Source organism: Bombina bombina, chromosome 5, assembly GCF_027579735.1.
Source record: "Bombina bombina isolate aBomBom1 chromosome 5, aBomBom1.pri, whole genome shotgun sequence".
In the NCBI taxonomy this organism is placed as follows: Eukaryota; Metazoa; Chordata; class Amphibia; order Anura; family Bombinatoridae; genus Bombina; species Bombina bombina.
The window spans coordinates 695668567-695676608 of NC_069503.1; positions in this window are offsets into that span (position 1 = coordinate 695668567).

An 8042-nucleotide genomic window follows, 5' to 3' on the forward strand; every position below is an offset into this window, starting at 1 on the left:
ACTTTAGCGCCACTTGTAATCTAGCCCTTAATCATCTATTGCACAGCTTGAAAGAAAAAAATAACAGAATTTTCTTTTTATTTCTTTTTTAAATAAAATATAAAGCTTTTAGTAAAATAAATTAAATTAGGTGGAGAAAATATGCAAGCCTGCAATATTCTACCTTGAAGATAGAATATTATTTCTGCAACTCTCTCTGGCCCTGATTGTCGAAAGTGCCGAAATGCAGCAAAATATTTAAAAGGGGTCCTTCATAAAGTAGAGAAAACCGGCAAAATATTCCAAACAACTGACAAAAGCAGCATCGCAGAGAGACGGCTTACCATACGTTTCAGTGCCCTCCAGATGTTATGGACTACATCTCCCATAATACTCTTTCAGTCATAATACTGGCAAAGCATCATGGGAGATGTAGTCCATAACATCTGGAGGGCCGATAATTGTCCACCCCTGCTTTACACAGTACTGTATACAATAGTGAATTAAACATATCAGCAATACACCTATAGGAGCTGGAGGATTGTGGATATATGAAATATGTATATACATTGTTTTCTTCATATGTATTGTATAGTATAATGTTTGGATATGTATGTAAACTTGAGACGTAAGTGTAAAAAATCTTCCTGTTTTTTCTACTTATTTTAGGAATGTGATTGTGAGTTCCTAATATTCATATTACATAATATTGTGATTGTGATGGTGCAGTTGTGTTTTACTTATAATATTGTGATTGCACAGTAGCAAACATACTATATTAATAACATGTTTGCTGCAGTGTGAATGCTCAATCACATTCCTGAAATAAGAAAAAGAAAAACACGTAGAAAATACAAAATACAAGATTTTCACAATCACACCTAAATTTTACATACATATTCTAACATTATACTATGCAATACATATACTGCTTCCCATATATACTTCACCGCTGGTGCTCACTGCGCAACTGAATCTAAAAGCTTTGAAGCCCTCTCTATATAGATTGTGAGGTGCTGCACAGGGTTGTCAGCCCCGCTTTGCAGGGACTCCAAAGTCCAAGGTAAGTTCTAATTGGTTGTTGGTTGTTAGTGTTTAGTTAGTAGCGGAAGCATGATATATATGTGCAGGCGCAATGGAATCGAAAGGCTGAGCCCTTGTTGGGTAGGTCTAGTATGTTAAATTGGAATGTTTAGAAGTACGTAATCTTTCAAAGATTTTGATTGGTCAAAAACTACAAATTAGGGGTATCTTCTGGTGATTGATTTTACTAGTGGCCTATCCTGAGGCATTATTACTAAAGTGTGTATAAGAGATGTGTATCTTTGGCTTTGAGTAACGCGTGCATGTTAAAAGCTGAAAGGGTACTGCATTGCTTGCAGGGGTATGTTATAGTATATGTTTGACATTTTTACTCCTTTTTTTGAGGGGAACAAAGCAGGGATTAAACACATAAGCCGGAATGACCTAGCTGGTTTTTTGCAAGTGGGCAAAATATAATTTATACCCATTGTTGTGTCTATTAAATGGTTATTATGTTGATGACATCTGGTGGTTTATAGTGTAATTACAGTTTAGTTCCTCTCAAGAATGAATCAGGAAGTGTCCTGCCCTTTGTTAATAAAGTTCTCAATTGTCAATGAAAAGTTTTTACTTTCAGTTTCACAGCAGCCATCTTAGCTTCAAGAAGCATATAAAACCTGCTCTTCATATTTGCCTCTAGATATACATATGCCTGTAAGTTATTTATTGCTTGCTAAGAGTTCATTTTACATTTGAATTGCATTGTTATTTTGCTGTAAGGTTTAAATGTGAGCTTCATGTATCATTGTATGTATTGAAAGTACCACGTGTAAGTACATATTGTAATTTCTATTTATCTGATTGTATTGCAGTTTTACAACCAAAAAGAATAACTATTCAGAAGTAAAATCAGTTTGGAATAAACACAAAGCTATTTCTGTCTATATTGTTAACTAGCTGTCTAGCTATCAGTAGTGAGGACAGTATACCCATCCATTTCAAATTAGGCTAAGGGGGTAAACTATATACCTCGTCTCAAATCATTCAATTATCTAAATCGTACACTCATGTATTTAGGGCCAGATTTAAATCTCAGGTGCCTGTAGGCACAAAAACCTGAAGCGCCCCCCGGCCTTTATTTTTCTGTAGCGTAGTGTGTCCCCCACCTTCCTCGATCATTAGTTAGGGCACCCCAAACCCCTTTTCTGTAGAGTAGCAGCCCCATCCCTCCCTGTCCCTTTATATTTTTTTTTCCATAGCGTAGTGCCCTCCCCCCTCAACTGCTGGGCTGCCCACCCACACCTCCCGCCGGCACCAACAGAAGATTGTTACAGACGGCAGATGCCTGGAGCTTCAGGAACTCCAGCTCTCAGCTGTAATTTAACAGCCAAAACAGCTGGAGCTTCCTGAAGCTAAGGCGTATATACAGGGGTGTGGAAATTAAAAAAAAAATCCACTTGTCCAAGGGACAAAAGTGGTAGCCTCAATCTACGTGTCCATCATGACAATCTACTAGTCCTCACATAAAAAATAATTTAGTAGGAAATATGGAGAAAGTCGGTGGAACTTTTAGCTCATATACACAATATAAATATATGTTTATTTTATTTAAACTGATAAATGCAAAGGGATAAATATATTTGTCACAGAGGGGTACCTAACTATAAAAACAATTTTAAATAAAATCCTGTTATATAAAGAAGAGTTTAAGAAAATCTCCAACAAAGAGAAAGTTGATTATACTGAGAAACATTAGCACAGTGACGTGCAGTCATAGGAGGCAGGTGAGGCAGCGCCTCACCTGTCCTATGTGTGTAATTACACTTTTTTTTGTTCTAATTTGTAATAAAAAAATAAATATATTTTTAATTTTTTTTTTTTTGTATACCCTACCCCCCCCACACACCCCCGCATTGCCCGCAATTCGCCAACCTCAAATAGTATTCTTTTTTTTAATTACTCATCCATATTGCGCAAGGAAGGGGAGGCTGTGAGCTGTTCAGCTGCCCTCCCGTTGCGCAATATGGATGTCTGAGGATTTTTTTCTTATGGGACCCGCAGAGACTGCCACCCAGTGGTTAAGTCTCTTAGTACGGGGCCCATATCACTCCCAAGAGGCTGCTCTCTAAACGCCTCGGGAGCACAGTAGTGCCGCCAGCCAATCAGCACTTGAAGACAGTTGGAACTTGTGAGTGACGTCACTTCATCTTGGTCTGGACGTCCGGCAGCCGGGAAGAGAGCCCACTGCCCTGACTGCAGTCATCAGCGCTGTAGTAGTACTGAGTCAACTCAACTCAAGTACTTACTGTTCAAACGTTCAGAGAGAGAGACAGTGCAACGCAACCTGCAACGGTCGGTGTGTCAGGAAGGAACGGAAGGATTGATTTGCTGCGTGGTCACGGATGGTGATGGTGGCTCAGGCCTCTCAGGCTGGCGTGGGGTGATGGGGTCAGTGACTCTCAGAGTGTCAGGTCACAGGTGAGTCGAGTGTCACTGTCTCATGCACTGTCGGCTGTAGTTCAGTTAGTTGACCTTAGCGCTACCAATAGTACTTAGTATGTCTAATATCATTTGAATATGCTTTTGTCTTCTAGTATTTTTTTATGTTTCTACTGTGCTGTCATGATGTGTGTGTATATTATACACATTACGACGATAGTAGTAGAAACATACAAAAAAAACTAGCAGACAAAAGCATATTGGGGACATGCTGCTGTGTATATCCTGATGCCCTTTTGCCCAGAATCATAAGCATTATAGATGCATTACTAAGTTTAATGATATGGCAAGAAAGCCCTATTTAGTAATTGTCCCAGTACAGGATTCTGGTACCTTGGCAATTGGCAATTACTTGGCAAATAGGGCTGCATTACTTTTTAGATGAAAATATATATATTCACTACATATATAAACATATAAATAATCACAGCATATATAAAAATATATCTAATAACTGCATATATAACCTTATAAATAATCACTGCATATATAAACATATAAATAATCACTACATATATAAACATATAAATAATCACTGCATATATAAACATATAAATAATCACTGCATATATAAACATATAAATAATCACTACATTTATAAACATAAATAATCACTGCATATATAAACATATATATAAATAATCACTACATATATAAACATATAAATAATCACTACATATATTGGCATGGTCACTAATAGCGTTCACAATGCTCATATGCCAGTCCATATAAAATGTACGGCTTGAAATGTTTAACCCAGTGAACACCTTATAATTTTACAGAGAATATTATGTATATGTATGTTTTTTTGTGTTCTCTATATTCACATCACAGATGTGAAATGAACTGTGCGCAATTATATTAAATTACAAGTGGTAATTCAAAATGATATTAGAAAGGTATACAGTACTACAGTCATTATTAACACATTCTGAGCTTATTCAATAAACCAAGCTCAGAATGTGTTAATAATGACTGTAGTATAGTTGTATACCTTTCTAATCAACCTTGACAGTTCATGACTTCAACTGGGAGTTTTTTTCCCCTTACCCTTTACAAAGAGGTCAGAGTTTAACCCCTGCTCTGTGAAATAGGGCTGCATTACTTTTTAGATGAAAAGTGGTTAATAAAAAAAAATCTGCAATTATGAAAAATAGGTCACCATTAAAATTGGTCTCAGCATGGTGTATAATTGCAACAAAATGCTGTTGACTAAAACCTAGGAGCTAGCTGGCTGTGGTGACACAGTGCAAACCATCTGGTGTGTATAGGAGGAAGGGCTGTAAATATTGCTGAAAGCTATGTATTATCAGTTCTACATGCACAGGCCCTGTAATGTGTATATTATACACATTACAACAGTAGAAACATACAAAAAATACTAGACAAAATTTGTCTAGAATTTTTTTGTATGTTTCTACTGTTGTGAATGTGATGTCTGACAAAAGCATATTCAAAATGATATTAGAAAGGTATACACTATACTACATTCATTATTAACACATTCTGAGCTTGGTTTATTCAATAAACCAAGCTCAGAATGTGTTAATAATGACTGTAGTATAGTGTACCTTTCTAATAGACCTTGACAGTTCATGACTTCAACTGTGAGTTTTTTTTACATTTTTATATTTACTGAATAATGAAGGAATCTATAAGCATAATTTGCAGTATTAAAGTAAAAAGTATGTTTTAAACATATTTTAATGGGCCTGGATTTCTAGATCTCATAATCAGAGCAAGCATTTTGTTATCTGGCAAGAGCTTCTGTTACAATCCTTTAGGCTAAAATCAGATGTTTACTAAGTTGACCAGTTTTCCAAGACACCATTTAAAGGGACATGAAACCCATATGTTTTCTTTCATGATTTAGAAAGAGCATGTAATTTTAAATAACTTTCCAATTTACATCTAATATCTAATTTTCTTCATTCTTTTGATATCCTTTGTTGAAAATCATATCTAAATATGCTCAGTAGCTGCTGATTGGTGGCTGCACATAGATACCTCATGTGATTGGCACACCCATGTGCATTGCAATTTCTTCAACAAAGGATATCTAAAGAATGAAGGCGTATCCTAGCCATTGCCTCACCAGCCTCTGACGCCACCGCACGTCACTGCATTAGCACAATGTACAGAGGAACCTGGGTATAGCTAACACACATTAGCCCAGTGTACAGAGGAACCTGGGTATAGCTGGCACACATTAGCCCAGTGTACAGAGGAACCTGGGTATAGCTGGCACACATTAGCCCTGTGTACAGAGGAACCTGGGTATAGCTAACACACATTAGCCCAGTGTACAGAGGAACCTGGGTATAGCTTGCACTCATAAGCCCAGTGTACAGAGGAACCTGGGTATAGCTGGCACACATTAGCCCAGTGTACAGAGGAACCTGGGTATAGCTGGCACACATTAGCCCAGTGTACAGAGAAACCTGGGTATAGCTTGCACACATTAGCCCAGTGTACAGAGGAACCTGGGTATAGCTGGCACACATTAGCCCAGTGTACAGAAGAACCTGGGTATAACTGGCACACATTAACCAAGTGTACAGAAGAACCTGGGTATAGCTGGCACACATTAGCCCAGTGTACAGAAGAACCTGGGTATAGCTGGCACACATTAGCCCAATGTACAGAAGAACCTGGGTATAGCTGGCACACATTAGCCCAATGTACAGAGAAACCTGGGTATAGCTTGCACACATTAGCCCAGTGTACAGAGGAACCTGGATATAGCTGGCACACATTAGCCCAATGTACAGAGAAACCCGGACATAGCTGGCACACATTAGCCCAGTGTACAGAGGAACCTGGGTATAGCTGGAACACATTAAACAAGTGTACAGAAGAACCTGGGTATAGCTGGCACACATTAACCCAGGGTACAGAGGAACCTGGGTATAACTGGCACACATTAGCCCAGTGTACAGAGGAGCCTGGGTATAGCTGGCACACTTTAGCCCAGTGTACAGAGGAGCCTGGGTATAGCTGGCACACATTAGCCCAGTGTACAGAGGAGCCTGGGTATAGCTGGCACACATTAGCCCAGTGTACAGAGGAACCTGGGTATAGCTGGCACACATTAGCCCAGTGTACAGAGGAACCTGGGTATAGCTAGCATACATTAGCCCAGTGTACAGAGGAACCTGGGTATAGCTGGTACACATTAAACAAGTGTACAGAAGAACCTAGGTATAGCTGGCACACATTAACCCAGTGTACAGAGGAACCTGGGTATAGCTGGCACACATTAACCCAATGTACAGAGGAACCTGGGTATAACTGGCACACATTAGCCCAGTGTACAGAGGAACCTGGGTATAGCTAGCATACATTAGCCCAGTGTACAGAGGAACCTGGGTATAGCTGGTACACATTAAACAAGTGTACAGAAGAACCTGGGTATAGCTGGCACACATTAACCCAGTGTACAGAGGAACCTGGGTATAGCTGGCACACATTAACCCAATGTACAGAGGAACCTGGGTATAACTGGCACACATTAGCCCAGTGTACAAAGGAGCCTGGGTATAGCTGGCACACATTAGCCTAGTGTACAGAGGAGCCTGGGTATAGCTGGCATACATTAGCCCAGTGTACAGAGGAGCCTGGGTATAGCTGGCACACATTAGCCCAGTGTACAGAGGAACTTTTGGAAGTTATCAAATTCCTACCAGGTACGCTCGGCACTTTTCCGGCCCAGCGTACCTGGTTTTCAATCCGCCGCCCTGGAGGCGGCGGATGCCATAGGAATCAATGGGATTCGGAAAGCAGCGAAAGCTTATGTTCGCTGCTGCCCGATATCCCATTGTTTCCTATGGTAAATGTCTAACATCCTAACATGTACCCTGAGTCTAAACACCCCTAATCTGCCCCCCTACACCGCCGCAACTAAATAAAGTGTTTAACCCCTAAACCGCCACTCCCGGAGCCAGCCGTCACCTACATTATATTTATTAACCCCTAATCTGCCCCCCTATACCGCTGCAACTCTAATAAATGTATTAACCCCTAAACTGCCGCTCCCGGAGCCCACCACAACTCTAATAAAGTGTTTAACCCTTAATCTGCCCCCTACACCGCCGCCAACTACCTACATTTATTAACCCCTAATCTGCCGCCCCCAATGTCGCTGACACTATATTAAATTTATTAACCCCTAAACCTAAGTCTAACCCTAACCTTAACACACACTAACGTAAATATAATTTAAATATATCTAAATAAAATTACTATCATTAAATAAATAATTCCTATTTAAAACTAAATACTTACCTATAAAATAAACCCTAAGATAGCTACAATATAACTAATAGTAACATTGTAGCTAGCTTAGGGTTTATTTTTATTTTACAGGCAACTTTGTATTTATTTTAACTAGGTAGAATAGTTACTAAATAGTTATTAACTATTTACTAACTATCTAGTTAAAGTAAATACAAAAGTACCTGTGAAATAAAACCTAACCTAAGTTACAATTACACCTAACACTACACTATAATTAAATTATTTCCCTAAACTAAATACAATTA